Source organism: Coregonus clupeaformis, chromosome 24, assembly GCF_020615455.1.
Source record: "Coregonus clupeaformis isolate EN_2021a chromosome 24, ASM2061545v1, whole genome shotgun sequence".
Classification (NCBI taxonomy): Eukaryota; Metazoa; Chordata; class Actinopteri; order Salmoniformes; family Salmonidae; genus Coregonus; species Coregonus clupeaformis.
The window spans coordinates 55226979-55243782 of NC_059215.1; positions in this window are offsets into that span (position 1 = coordinate 55226979).

A 16804-nucleotide genomic window follows, 5' to 3' on the forward strand; every position below is an offset into this window, starting at 1 on the left:
TTTTTGGACGAGATGGGTCCCATTATGCCTGGCGTAAACCAAACACTGCATTCCACAGTAAGAACATCATACCAAAGGTCAAGCATGGTGGAAGCGGAGCTGGATCATGCAGCAAGACAATGATGCAAAACACACAATCAAGTCTACATGAAAATAGCTAAAAAGCAACAAATTGGAAGTTTTGAAATGGCCTAGTCAAAGTCCAGACCTAATCCCAATTGAGATGTTGTGGCAGGACTTGAAACGAGCAGTTCATGCTTGAAAACCCACACGTCACTGAGTTAAAGCAGTTCTGCATGGAAGAGTGGGCCAACATTCCTCCACAGCGACGTGAGAGACTGATCAACAACTACAGGAAGCATTTGGTTGGAGTCATTGCAGCTAAAGGTGGCACAACCAGTTATTGAGTGTAAGGGGGCAATTACTTTTTCACACAGGGGAATTGGGTGTTGCATAACTTTGTTTATGAAATAAATATGTAATTGTTGTGTTATTTGTTCACTTATGTTCCCTTTATCTAATATTAGGTTTTGGTTGAAGATCTGATAACATTCAGTATCACAAATATGCAAATGTAGAGAAAATTAGAAAGGGGGCAAATACTTTTTCATAGCACTGTACATACACACACACAAACATAGAAAACTTGCATACATATGTACATACATTCATGCAGTACATGCATACGCATACTTAACACTCTCTCGTACAGATGCTCTCTCTCTCTCTTTCTCTCACTCTTTTTCTCTGTTTCACACACACACACACACACACACACACACACACACACACACACACACACACACACACACACACACACACACACACACACACACACACAGCAAACTGAAAGGACGTGGACTGACTGAGTGTGGTTTTTCAAATGAAGAAGTGTTTCGTGTGTGTTGAGTGAGTTGAGTGTTATTGAGCCAATCATGAACAAGCGCATTTACTGACCCCTCGTGTGTGTGGAAATATGGACATCAGACCATGTACAGAATAGGTGAGCAAAAGGTTGCATTAAAATATACAGCATATTCCATGTCACGTCTACTTACATTGTTGTACATCCAGTTTAACTAAGATAATCAATCCTACCCATTGAGCATTCAGAGAGGGAGCTTATCATTGTGGCCCAGGTGGCACAAAATAATCAAAGGTCTGACTGCACGGAGATGCTTGGGGAAAATGGTTACAACGGTGGACCAGAGTGTTTGTGTTTCAGGTGAAGAGGGTGGATCTGAACTCCATCACCTAGGACTTGACATAGATTAAATAGATTAATCAAATCTCACATTGTTGTCAATTTTTGCTCAATCTTGCATGCTTTCTCAAACAGCTGTAACTGTATATGCATTCGTAAATCAGGTCCTTTCTTGAGTTGGGCTCTGGGATGTAACAACCGTTGAGCATCTGATTTTATGGTTGATTGTGGAGGAAAGGGGTTGAGTGTGTTGGAGTATGTGCGTGTGTGTTTATCCCACATCTGTTGCAAGGGGGGTAAGGATGTTAGGGAGAATATAGGATGAACCACAATAATTGTTTGCTAAAATAATAATTGCTTGTCAAAAATGTAATGGGTTATAGGTTAAAATCCTACGCATGAACTGCCGAAATGATGGAAAATAAGATATGCAAGATATTTGAATAGATACAGTGAGGGAAAAAAGTATTTGATCCCTGCTGATTTTGTACGTTTGTATTTTACTTGCTGAAAAGGAGTCAAGGTAAAATATTGATTTATGCGTTTTGCGCACCATGATTAGAGAGGAGGCACATGTCAGCCATAGTCTCTGTCAAAAAATCGGATCAAATCAAATTGTATTTGTCATATGCTTCGTAAACAACACATATAGACTAACAGTGAAATGCTTATTTACGGGCCCTTCCCAACAACGCAGAGAGAAAAATATAACAATTATAGAAATAAAAAACACAAGGAATAAATACACGAGTAACGATAACTTGGCTATATACACGGGGTAGCAGTACAGAGTTGATGTGCAGGGGTACGAGGAAATTGAGGTAGTGAGGGAAAAAAGTATTTGATCCCCTGCTGATTTTGTACGTTTGCCCACTGACAAAGAAATGATCAATCTATAATTTTAATGGTAGGTTTATTTGAACAGTGAGAGACAGAATAACAACAAAAAAATCCAGAAAAACGTATGTCAAAAATGTTATAAATTGATTTGCATTTTAATGAGGGAAATAAGTATTTGACCCCCTCTCAATCAGAAAGATTTCTGGCTCCCAGGTAACGAGCTGGAATTAGGAGCACACACTTAAAGGGAGTGCTCCTAATCTCAGTTTGTTACCTGTATAAAAGACACCTGTCCACAGAAGCAATCAAACAGTCAGATTCCAAACTCTCCACCATGGCCAAGACCAAAGAGCTCTCCAAGGATGTCAGGGACAAGATTGTAGATCTACACAAGGCTGGAATGGGCTAGAAGACCATCGCCAAGCAGCTTGGTGAGAAGGTGACAACAGGTGGTGCGATTATTCGCAAATGGAAGAAACACAAAATAACTGTCAATCTCCCTCGGCCTGGGGCTCCATGCAAGATCTCACCTCGTGGAGTTGCAATGATCATGAGAACGGTGAGGAATCAGCCCAGAACTACACGGGAGGATCTTGTCAATGATCTCAAGGCAGCTGGGACCATAGTCACCAAGAAAACAATTGGTAACACACTACGCCGTGAAGGACTGAAATCCTGCAGCGCCCGCAAGGTCCCCCTGCTCAAGAAAGCACATATACAGTTGAAGTCGGAAGTTTACATACACTTAGGTTGGAGTCATTAAAACTTGTTTTTCAACCACTCCACAAATGTCTTGTCAACAAACTACAGTTTTGGCAAGTCGGTTAGGACATCTACTTTGTGCATGACACAAGTAATTTTTCCAACAATTGTTTACAGACAGATTATTTCACTTATAATTTACTGTATCAAAATTCCAGTGGGTCAGAAGTTTACATACACTAAGTTGACTGTGCCTTTAAACAGCTTGGAAAATTCCAGAAAATGATGGCATGGCTTTAGAAGCTTCTGATAGGCTAATTGACATAATTTGAGTCAATTGGAGGTGTATATGTGGATGTATTTTAAGGCCTACCTTCAAACTCAGTGCCTCTTTGCTTGACATCATGGGAAAATCAAAAGAAATCAGCCAAGACCTCAGAACAAAAATGGTAGACCTCCACAAGTCTGGTTCATCCTTGGGAGCAATTTCCAAACGCCTGAAGGTACCACATTCATCTGTACAAACAATAGTACGAAAGTATAAACACCATGGGACCACGCAGCCATCATACCACTCAGGAAGGAGACACGTTCTGTCTCCTAGAGATGAACGTACTTTGGTGCATAAAGTGCAAATCAATCCCAGAACAACAGCAAAGGTCATTGTGAAGATGCTGGAGGAATCAGGTACAAAAGTATCTATATCCACAGTAAAACGAGTCCCATATCGACATAACCTGAAAGGCCGCTCAGCAAGGAGAACCCACTGCTCCAAAACCACCATAAAAAAGCCAGACTATGGTTTGCAATGCACATGGGGACAAAGATCTGACTTTTTTGAGAAATGTCCTCTGGTCTGATGAAACAAAAATATAACTGTTTGGCCATAATGACCATCATTATGTTTGGAGGAAAAAGGGGTAGTTTGCAAGCCGAAGAACACCATCCCAACCATGAAGCACGGGGGTGGCAGCATCATGTTGTGGGGGTGCTTTGCTGCAGGAGGGACAGGTGCACTTCCCAAAATAGATGGCATCATGAGGAAGGAAAATTATGTGGATATATTGAAGCAACATCTCAGGACATCAGTCAGGAAGTTAAAGCTTGGTCGCAAATGGGTCTTCCAAATGGACAATGACCCCAAGTATACTTCCAAAGTTGTGGCAAAATGGCTTAAGGACAACAAAGTCAAGGTATTGGAGTGGCCATCACAAAGCCCTGACCTCAATCCTATAGAAAATGTGTGGGCAGAACTGAAAAAGCGTGTGCGAGCAAGGAGGCCTACAAACCTGACTCAGTTACACCAGCTCTGTCAGGAGGAATGGGCCAATTTTTACCCAACTTATTGTGGGAAGCTTGTGGAAGGCTACCCGAAACGTTTGACCCAAGTTAAACAATTTAAAGTCAATGACACCAAATACTAATTGAGTGTATGTAAACTTCTGACCCACTGGGAATGTGATGAAAGAAATAAAAGCTGAAATAAATCATTCTCTCTACTATTATTCTGACATTTCACATTCTTAAAATAAAGTGATGATCCTAACTGACCTAAGACAGGGAATATTTACTAGGATTAAATGTCAGGAATTTTGAAAAAATGAGTAACTTTTTTTTGGGTATATGGCATATTTAGGTATATGTAAACTTCTGACTTTAACTGTACCTGCCTGTCTGAAGTTTGACAATGAACATCTGAATGATTCAGAGGAGAACTGGGTGAAAGTGTTGTGGTCAGATGAGACCAAAATGGAGCTCTTTGGCATCAACTCAACTCGCCGTGTTTGGAGGAGGAGGAATGCTGCCTATGACCCCAAGAACACCATCCCCACCGTCAAACATGGAGGTGGAAACATTATGCTTTGGGGGTGTTTTTCTGCTAAGGGGACAGGACAACTTCACCGCATCAAAGGGACAATGGACGGGGCCATGTACCGTCAAATCTTGGGTGAGAACCTCCTTCCCTCAGCCAGGGCATTGAAAATGGGTCGTGGATGGGTATTCCAGCATGACAATGACCCAAAACACACGGCCAAGGCAACAAAGGAGTGGCTCAAGAAGTAGCACATTAAGGTCCTGGAGTGGCCTAGCCAGTCTCCAGACCTTAATCCCATAGAAAATCTGTGGAGGGAGCTGAAGGTTTGAGTTGCCAAACGTCAGCCTCGAAACCTTAATGACTTGGAGAAGTCTGTTTGCATCACCGCCTGGTATGGCAACTGCTTGGCCTCCGGAGGGTAGTGCGTACGGTCCAGTACATCACTGGGGCCAAGCTTCCTGCCATCCAGGACCTCTATACCAGGCGGTGTCAGAGGAAGGCCCTCAAAATTGTCAAAGACTCCAGCCACCCTAGTCATAGACTGTTCTCTCTGCTACCGCACGGCAAGCGGTACCGGAGTGCCAAGTCTAGGTCCAAAAGACTTCTCAACAGCTTCTACCCCCAAGCCATAAGACTCCTGAACAGCTAATCATGGCTACCCAGACTATTTGCACTGCCCCCCAACCCAATCTTTTTACGCTGCTGCTACTCTGTTAATTATTTATGCATAGTCACTTTAACTCTACCCACATGTACATATTACTTCAACTACCTCAACTAGCCGGTGCCCCCGCATATTGACTCTGCACCAGTACCCCCCTGTATATACATTGGGGAGAACACGTATTTGATACACTGCCGATTTTGCAGGTTTTCCTACTTACAAATCATGTAATTTTTATCATAGGTACACTTCAACTGTGTGAGACGGAATCTAAAACAAAAATCCAGAAAATCACATTGTATGATTTTTAAGTAATTAATTTGCATTTTATTGCATGACATAAGTATTTGATCACCTACCAACCTGTAAGAATTCCGTCTCTCACAGACCTGTTAGTTTTTCTTTAAGAAGCACTCCTGTTCTCCACTCATTACCTGTATTAACTGCACCTGTTTGAACTCGTTACCTGTATAAAAGACACCTGTCCACACACTCAATCAAACAGACTCCAACCTCTCCACAATGGCCAAGACCAGAGAGCTGTGTAAGGACATCAGGGATAAAATGTTAGACCTGCACAAGGCTGGGATGGGCTACAGGACAATAGGCAAGCAGCTTGGTGAGAAGGCAACAACAGTTGGCGCAATTATTAGAAAATGGAAGAAGTTCAAGATGACGGTCAATCACCCTCGGTCTGGGGCTCCATACAAGATCTCACCTCATGGGTCATCAATGATCATGAGGAAGGTGAGGGATCAGCCCAGAACTACATGGCAGGACCTGGTCAATGACCTGAAGAGAGCTGGGACCACAGTCTCAAAGAAAACCATTAGTAACACACTACGCCGTCATGGATTAAAATCCTGCAGCGCATGCAAGGTCCCCCTGCTCAAGCCAGCGCAGGTCCAGGCCCGTCTGAAGTTTGCCAATGACCATCTGGATGATCCAGAGGAGGAATGGGAGAAGGTCATGTGGTCTAATGAGACAAAAATTGAGCTTTTTGGTCTAAACTCCACTCGCCGTGTTTGGAGGAAGAAGAAGGATGAGTACATCCCCAAGAACACCATCCCAACCGTGAAGCATGGAGGTGGAAACATCATTCTTTGGAGATGCTTTTCTGCAAAGGGGACAGGACGACTACACCGTATTGAGGGGAGGATGGATGGGGCCATGTATCGTGAGATCTTGGCCAACAACCTCCTTCCCTCAGTAAGAGCATTGAAGATGGGTCGTGGCTGGGTCTTCCAGCATGACAACGACCCGAAACACACAGCCAGGGCAACTAAGGAGTGGCTCCGTAAGAAGCATCTCAAGGTCCTGGCGTGGCCTAGCCAGTCTCCAGACCTGAACCCAATAGAAAATCTTTAGAGGGAGCTGAAAGTCCGTATTGCCCAGCGACAGCCCCGAAACCTGAAGGATCTGGAGAAGGTCTGTATGGAGGAGTGGGCCACAATCCCTGCTGCAGTGTGTGCAAACCTGGTCAAGACCTACAGGAAACGTATGATCTCTGTAATTGCAAACAAAGGTTTGTGTACCAAATATTAAGTTCTGCTTTTCTGATGTATCAAATACTTATGTCATGCAATAAAATGCAAATTAATTACTTAAAAATCATACAATGTGATTTTCTGGATTTTTGTTTTAGATTCCGTCTCTCACAGTTGAAGTGTACCTATGATAAAAATTACAGACCTCTACAGGCTTTGTAAGTAGGAAAACCTGCAAAATCGGCAGTGTATCAAATACTTGTTCTCCCCACTGTATAGCCTCCCTACTGTCATTTTATTTTACTTCTGCTCTTTTTTTCTCAACACTTTTTTGTTGTTTCATTCTACTTTTTTATTTAAAATAAATGCACTGTTGGTTAAGGGCTGTAAGTAAGCATTTCACTGTAATGTCTGCACCTGTTGTATTCGGCGCATGTGGCCAATAACATTTGATTTGATTTGATTTGAAGATCTGCAAAGAGGAGTGGGACAAAATCCCTCTTGAGATGTGTGCAAACCTGGTGGCCAACTTCAAGAAACGTCTGACCTCTGTGATTGCCACCAAGGGTTTTGCCACCAAGTACTAAGTCATGTTTTGCAGAGGGGTCAAAAACGTATTTCCCTCATTAAAATGCCAATCAATTTATAACATTTTAGACATGCGTTTTTCTGGATTTTTTTGTTGTTATTCTATCTCTCACTGTTCAAATAAAACTACCATTAAAATTATAGACCGATAATTTCTTTGTCAGTGGGCAAACGTACAAAATCAGCAGGGGATCAAATACTTTTTTTCCTCACTGTATATATTTTTAAATAGCTATATAGATATATTGAGGTGAGAGCATTGAAAATGCTTTTGGCGGTTGACCTGCTTCTGTTTTGTGGGTGGCACTGTGTGCTGTTTTCGATGGATGGGTCCTGGCCTCTCGGGGCCCTAGGGATCCGGAGGGACAGGGGTGGTATGCCGATCACTGGGATGACAGCCCAACTTGGGACGGGGAGGGGTTTTAGCGGGGGAATTAGTGGAGAACAATTGGAGGGTTACTTAGTAGCAATGCAAATATTGCTACTAAATAATTGGTAAATTTACAAACATATATAATGATAAATCGTTTTGAAACTTGTATCTCATTATGGTATATGGTGAAATAAGTATAGCCAGTTATAATTGTAATGGCTTAGCAGATAATAACAAAAGAAGAACAATATTTATATGGCTCAAAGAGAAGGAATATAATATCTATTGTTTACAGGAAACTCATTCAACAATTCTAGATGAAGTTGCGTGGAAAAAGGAATGGGGGGGCAAAATATACTTCTCCCATGGGCAAAGAAACTCAAAAGGGGTGATGATATTAATTAACAGTAATTTCGATCTGAATGTGCAAATTGTCCAAACAGATACGCAAGGTAGATGGATTATTTTAAAGATGTTATTGGACCACAAACAGATATGGCTCATTAACCTTTACGGACCAAATAATGATGATCCACACTTCTTTGACAATATATATAATAAATGATCAACCCTGCAAGCAATTCAAGACTCTATTATTATGGTGGGTTTTAAATAGCTCAATGGACCATAAAGGAAATCCCACTACAAACTATCACCCTCATGCTCTTAAGGAAATCATGAATGTCATGGATACATTAGAACTAGTAGATATATGGAGGCTTAAATATCCTGATCTAGTGAGATATACATGGCGGAGACTCAATCAAGCTAGTTGTCTTGACTTCTTTCTTATGTCATTCTCATTGGCACCAAAAGTTTAAAAAGTGTTGATCGGGGACAGAATGTGGTCGGACCATCATATAATTGGCATATACATTACTCTTACTGAATTTCCACGTGGGCGAGGATATTGGAAATTTAATCAAAGCCTATTGGATGATAACTTGTTTTTAACTAGGACAGAGGAATTTATAACTGATTTTTTCCGACATAACATAGGTACAGCAAATCCCCTTATTGTATGGGACACCTTTAAATGTGCCTTTAGAGGCCATGCAATTCAGTACTCATCTCGAAAAACAAAAGCAATTTAGGTCAAAAGAGTCCATACTAACAAAGGAAATAGAAGGTCTAACAGAACAGATAGATAGCAATAAAAACTGTAACATAGAGGCTCAGAATAAATTAGAGGAAAAACAAAAAGAAATGGAGAAACTTATTCAAGAAAGATCAAGTGTAATATATTATAAAAATAAAGCAAACTGGATGGAATATGGTTGAAAAATGCACCAAATTCTTTTTTAATCTTCAGCATAGGAATGCTACCAAAAATAATTTACTGAAACTGGTACAAATGACGGAGTCACCCATAATTCACCAAATGATATTTTGAAGGAGGAAACAAAGTACTTTAAGCATATGTTTTCATTTCAGTCGCCTCCATCTCCTATAACTGAAGCTAATTGTAGAGATTTATTTTTACTGATAATGTAAAATTAACAGCCATACAGAAAGACTCATGTGAAGGGGAAATTACAGAGGAGGAACTTCTGGATGCAATTAAAGACTCCAGGTCCGCGAAAACTCCAGGGTTGAATGGCATACCAGTCAAGGTATACCAAACCTTTTTTGATATACTCAGAGGACCATTATTAGCATGTTTTAACCACTCCTCTATGTAAATGGTAGATTATCAGACACTCAAGAAGAAGGTCTGATTTCATTATTACTGAAACAGGATACAAGTGGAAAATATAAGGATCCAGCTAAATGTATAGCTCATAGAATTAAAAAGGTATTGTCGGACATTATTCATTCTAATCAGACAGGTTTTTTACATGGAAGATACATTGTAGATAATATAAGGTAAGTACTGGAAACAGTAGAACACTGTGAAAAATCTGGGAAACCAGGCCTGCTATTCATAGCAGACTTCGAAAAGGCATTTGATAAAGTACGACTGTGGTTTATATATAAATGCCTGGAGCATTTCAATTTTGCAGAATCTCTTATAAAATGGGTTAAAATCATGTATAGTAACCCTAGGTGTAAATAGCTATTAAAATCAGATCCAACAATAACATCAAAGGATTAGAAATCCAGGGCTTAAAAACAAAGGTGTCATTGTACGCTGATGATTCATGTTTTCTTTTAAATCCACAACTTGAATCCCTCCACAGCCTCATAGAGGATCTAGATACATTTTCTAACCTCTCTGGATTACAATCTGATTATGATAAATGTACTATATTACGTATTGGATCACAAAAAAATTAAAAATGTAAATTACCATGTAGTTTACAAATAAAATTGTCTGATGGTGATGTGGATATACTCGGAATACATATCCCAAATGAAATAAATGATCTCACTCGAATACATTTTAATAGAAAGTTAGCAAAAATAGATAAGATCTTGCTACCATGGAAAGGTAAATACCTGTCAATTTGTGGAAAAATCACCCTGATTAACTCTTTAGTATTATCCCAGTTTACCTATTCGCTTACGCCTAGCGAACAGTTTTATAAAATTATATGTGAAAAAAATATTCCATTTTATTTGGAACGGCAAGCCAGACAAAATTAAACGGGCCTATTTATATAATGAATATGAATTCGGAGGACAGAAATTATTAAATATTAAAGCATTAGACCTATCACTAAAAGCTTCAGTCATACAAAAGTTATACTTAAATCCGAACTGGTTCTCTAGCAAATTAGTAAGATTGTCTCACCCAATGTTCAAGAATGGCCTTTTTCCCTTTATTCAGATTACAACCTCACACTTTCAGTTATTTGAAAAGGAAATAATCTCCCAAATATCACTATTTCTAAAACAAGCCATAGACAGTTGGCTGCATTTTCAATTTAATCCTCCAAAAACTACAGAACAAATAATGCAACAAATATTGTGGTTAAATTCAAATATACTAATTGATAAAAAAACGTTTTAAAAAAGGTATGATCTTCGTAAATAATATCATCGGTAGGACTGGTGGAGTTATGTCGCACATGCAGCTAACAAAAACATATGGAAATGTCTGCTCTACCCAAAATTACAACCAAATAATTGCAGCATTACTGCAAAAATTGAAGAAGAAAGTGGAAGGGGGAAAATGTAAGGAACTTGTCTGTCGGCCTTGCATTAAAGAACATAATTGGTTAAAGAAAACTGTGATAAATAACAAAGTATATCAGTTTCATTTAAGGACCAAAGGATAGACAGCCGTCCCATATAGATTGCAAAATAGTTGGGAAGAGATTTTTGACGTACCGATTCCATGGCATAGTGTTTATGAACTGATACGCAAAACGACGCTGGATTCAAAACTTAGAATTTTTCCATTTAAATTATTATATACAATTCTTGCTACCAATAGAATGTTATATATATGGGGGATACAATCTTCCCAGACAGAATCATTAGATCATTTGTTTTGGTCTTGTCCATTTGTAGCTTGTTTTTGGACACAGGTCCAGGAATGGCTAAAGGATTGCAATATTTACCTGGAGCTAACCCTGCAGATAGCATTACTGGGTGATCTGAAAAGTCATAGTCAATCGATCAATAATATAATAATACTTTTAGCAAAAATGTTTATTTTTAATTCACAATCTGTAGAAACAATGAGAATAGAAAGGTTCAGAACTTTTGTAAAACACCACAGTACAGTTGAAAAATATATGGCAAATAGAAATCCAATATGGATGGTGTTAAGAGATAGATGGGTGGTGTTGAATGGAGTTGAAGGATGGGACTAATAAAAACTAACAAAAACTAATAACAACAAGATAACTAATAATGTAAGCATACTGTGTCCATAATAAGTATATAGGTTATAGGTTGAGAGCTTTTGTGAAATAGCACAGTTAGAAAGATATGGCATATAGAAGCAAACCGGATGGACATCATGAAAATGATCGGAGAGGTTGAGGGTAGAGGAATTTCAGGAGTAAAAACAAACAAAATAGAATTATTGTAAAATTGACTGTGTCCATAAAATTTATATAGTATGTATAAGCTGGAAGTAGAGGCCTAAGCATTGTTGTTCACTAGTTTACTCCAATTAGGGAAGGGGTGGAAAGTAATAAAGGGAAATATATTTTTAAAAAGGAAATGTATATGTATGTATGCATGTATATATATATATATATATATATATATATATATATATATATATATATATATATATATATATATATATATATATATATTTGAAAAGAAAAAAAACATATGGGGGATTGGAAGTGATGCAGACAATTACATTGATGGAAGTTACAATCTGTCTGCAATATTAAAGCAGTTCAACTTCTGCTACACTTCACCCCCCTCTGACCCAGTCAACAGTTCAGTAGTTCACACTGTTTAGTCACTCTGAAATGTCCCAATAACATCACCCATCTGTTTCAAAATAAAAGTCCTCTGCTATTTCAAAATAAAAGTCCCCTGCCATTTCAAAATAAGAGTCCACTGCTGTTTCAAAATAAAAGACCCAAGCTGTTTCAAAATAAAAGACCCCTGCTGTTTCAAAATAAAATACCCCTTTTGTTTCAAAGTCCAGTATAATCCCTGTTGTTTATAATATAGGCCAGAACAATGTTACTCTACTACTTTTTTATGATAAATTGTTTCTTGATTTTCAGCTATAACAAGGAAGGACATAAAAACACTTGAAAACATTTATTATCTATGCATAATCACTTTACCCCTACCTACAGTGAGGGAAAAAAATATTTGATCCCCTGCTGATTTTGTACATTTGCCCACTGACAAAGACATGATCAGTCTATCATTTTAATGGTAGGTTTATTTGAACACAGAGAGATAGAATAACAACAACAAAATCCAGAAAAACGCATGTCAAAAATGTTATAAATTGATTTGCATTTTAATGAGGGAAATAAGTATTTGACCCCTCTGCAAAACATGACTTAGTACTTGGTGGCAAAACCCTTGTTGGCAATCACAGAGGTCAGACGTTTCTTGTAGTTGGCCACCAGGTTTGCACACATCTCAGGAGGGATTTTGTCCCACTCCTCTTTGCAGATCTTCTCCAAGTCATTAAGGTTCCGAGGCTGACGTTTGGCAACTCGAACCTTCAGCTCCCTCCACAGATTTTCTATGGGATTAAGGTCTGGAGACTGGCTAGGCCACTCCAGGACCTTAATGTGCTTCTTCTTGAGCCACTCTTTTGTTGCCTTGACCGTGTGTTTTGGGTCATTGTCATGCTGGAATACCCATCCACGACCCATTTTCAATGCCCTGGCTGAGGGAAGGAGGTTCTCACCCAAGATTTGACGGTACATGGCCCTGTCCATCGTCCCTTTGATGCGGTGAAGTTGTCCTGTCCCCTTAGCAGAAAAACACCCCCAAAGCATAATGTTTCCACCTCCATGTTTGACGGTGGGGATGGTGTTCTTGGCGTCATAGGCAGCATTCCTCCTCCTTCAAACACGGCGATTTGAGTTGATGCCAAAGAATTCAATTTTGGTCTCATCTGACCACAACACTTTCACCCAGTTCTCCTCTGAATCATTCAGATGTTCATTGGCAAACTTCAGACAGGCATGTATATGTGCTTTCTTGAGCAGGGGGACCTTGCGGGCGCTGCAGGATTTCAGTCCTTCACGGCGTAGTGTGTTACCAATTGTTTTCTTGGTGACTATGGTCCCAGCTGCGTTGAGATCATTGACAAGATCCTCCCGTGTAATTCTGGGCTGATTCCTCACCGTTTTCATGATCATTGCAACTCCACAAGGTGAGATCTTGCATGGAGCCCCAGGCCGAGGGAGATTGACAGTTATTTTGTGTTTCTTCCATTTGCGAACAATCGCACCAACTGTTGTCACCTTCTCACCAAGCTGCTTGGCGATGGTCTTGCAGCCCATTCCAGCCTTGTGTAGGTCTACAATCTTGTCCCTGACATCCTTGGAGAGCTCTTTGGTCTTGACCATGGTAGAGAGTTTGGAATCTGATTGATTGATTGCTTCTTTGGACAGGTGTCTTTTATACAGGTAACAAGCTGAGATTAGGAGCACTCCCTTTAAGAGTGTGCTCCTAATCTCAGCTCGTTACCTGTATAAAAACACCTGGGAGCCAGAAATCTTTCTGATTGAGAGGGGGTCAAATACTTATTTCCCTCAGTAAAATGCAAATCAATTAATAACATTTTTGACATGCGTTTTTCTGGATTTTTTTGTTGTTATTCTGTCTCTCACTGTTCAAATAAACCTACCATTAAAATTATAGACTGATCATTTCTTTGTCAGTGGGCAAATGTGCAAAATCAGCAGGGGATCAAATACTTTTTTCCCTCACTGTACATGTACAAATTACCTCGACTAACCTGTACCCCCGCACATTGACTCGGTACCGGTACCCCCTGTATATAGCCACGTTATTGTTATTTTATTGTATTACTTTTTATTTTATTTTTTACTTTATTTAGTAAATATTTTCTCAACTCTATTTCTTGAACTGCATTGTTGGTTAAGGCCTTGCACGTAAGCATTTCACGGTAAGGTCTACACCTATTGTATTCGGCGCATGTGACAAATACATTTTGATTTGATAACAAAATAAAATGAACACAGTATTCAAAGTAAATCACATCTGGTCACAGATGGTTGACCTTCTATAACCATCACACCACGCGGCTGAGGGATGACACCATCACACCATGAGGAGGATACCATCACACCATGAGGAGGACACCATCACACCATGAGGCTGAGGAGGACACCATCCCACCATGAGGCTGAGGGAGGACACCATCACACCATGAGGCTGAGGGAGGACACCATCACACCATGAGGCTGAGGAGGACACCATCCCACCATGAGGAGGACACCATCACACCATGAGGCTGAGGGAGGACACCATCCCACCATGAGGAGGACACCATCACACCATGAGGCTGAGGGAAGACACCATCACACCATGAGGCTGAGGAGGACACCATCCCACCATGAGGAGGACACCATCACACCATGAGGCTGAGGGAGGACGGAAGGCGCAGAATACAACACACACACACTAGCACGCACACACACACACATACAGTGGGGAGAACAAGTATTTGATACACTGCCGATTTTGCAGGTTTTCCTACTTACATAGCATGTAGAGGTCTGTAATTTTTATCATAGGTACACTTCAACTGTGAGAGACGGAATCTAAAACAAAAATCCAGAAAATCACATTGTATGATTTTTAAGTAATTAATTTGCATTTTATTGCATGACATAAGTATTTGATCACCTACCAACCAGTAAGAATTCCGGCTCTCACAGACCTGTTAGTTTTTCTTTAAGAAGCTCTCCTGTTCTCTACTCATTACCTGTATTAACTGCACCTGTTTGAACTCGTTACCTCTATAAAAGACCCCTGTCCACACACTCAATCAAACAGACTCCAACCTCTCCACAATGGCCAAGACCAGAGAGCTGTGTAAGGACATCAGGGATAAAATTGTAGACCTGCACAAGGCTGGGATGGGCTACAGGACAATAGGCAAGCAGCTTGGTGAGAAGGCAACAACTATTGGCGCAATTATTAGAAAATGGAAGAAGTTCAAGATGACGGTCAATCACCCTCGGTCTGAGGCTCCATGCAAGATCTCACCTCGTGGGGCATCAATGATCATGAGGAAGGTGAGGGATCAGCTCAGAACTACACGGCAGGACCTGGTCAATGACCTGAAGAGAGCTGGGACCACAGTCTCAAAGAAAACCATAACTACGCCGTCATGGATTAAAATCCTGCAGCACACACAAGGTCCCCCTGCTCAAGCCAGCGCATGTCCAGGCCCGTCTGAAGTTTGCCAATGACCATCTGGATGATCCAGAGGAGGAATGGGAGAAGGTCATGTGGTCTAATGAGACAAAAATAGAGCTTTTTGGTCTAAACTCCACTCGCCGTGTTTGGAGGAAGAAGAAGGATGAGTACAACCCCAAGAACACCATCCCAACCGTGAAGCATGGAGGTGGAAACATCATTCTTTGGGGATGCTTTTCTGCAAAGGGGACAGGACGACTGCACCGTATTGAGGGGAGGATGTATCGCGAGATCTTGGCCAACAACCTCCTTCCCTCAGTAAGAGCATTGAAGATGGGTCGTGGCTGGGTCTTCCAGCATGACAACGACCCGAAACACACAGCCAGGGCAACTAAGGAGTGGCTCCGTAAGAAGCATCTCAAGGTCCTGGCGTGGCCTAGCCAGTCTCCAGACCTGAACCCAATAGAACATCTTTGGAGGGAGCTGAAAGTCTCAAAGAAAGCCCCGAAACCTGAAGGATCTGGAGAAGGTCTGTATGGAGGAGTGGGCCAAAATCCCTGCTGCAGTGTGTGCAAACCTGGTCAAGACCTACAGGAAACGTATGATCTCTGTAAAAAGGTTTCTATACCAAATATTAAGTTCTGCTTTTCTTATGTATCAAATACTTATGTCATGCAATAAAATGCAAATTAATTACTTTAAAATCATACAATGTGATTTTCTGGATTTTTGTTTTAGATCCGTCTCTCACAGTTGAAGTGTACCTGTGATAAAAATTACAGACCTCTACATGCTTTGTAAGTAGGAAAACCTGAAAAATCGGCAGTGTATCAAATACTTGATCTCCCCACTGTACATACAGTACACATACTGAAATGGCAACAAAGTGAAAGGACGGGGACTGAGTATGTTTTTATAAATGTGTGTGGAGAGAGTTGAGTGTTATTGAGCCAATCACGACCAAGTGCATTTCTTAACCCCTCGTGTGTGTTGACATTTCAGAGTGTGTGCAAGTAAGGATATCAGAACATGTACATTATAGGTGCACTAACACTTTAACTCTGATACATTGAAACATACAGCATATACCAAGTCTCTTCTACATGCATTGTGAACTGTACCTACAGTACAACCAAAATCCTCATTCCTACACATTCAACATTCGGAGTGTGACAAATTACATTCGGATTGTGAGTGTGTAATGCAAGATCATGTTAGCCCACTGAGCTAAAGCCTAAGGAATTAGCTTTTGGAGCTAACATAAGTTTTTTTTCACTTTAATTTTCGTACATCATTGGGGTAACATTCACTAGTTAAAGGATCAAATGCTCTGTCTTCTACTGTTTTAACTGGA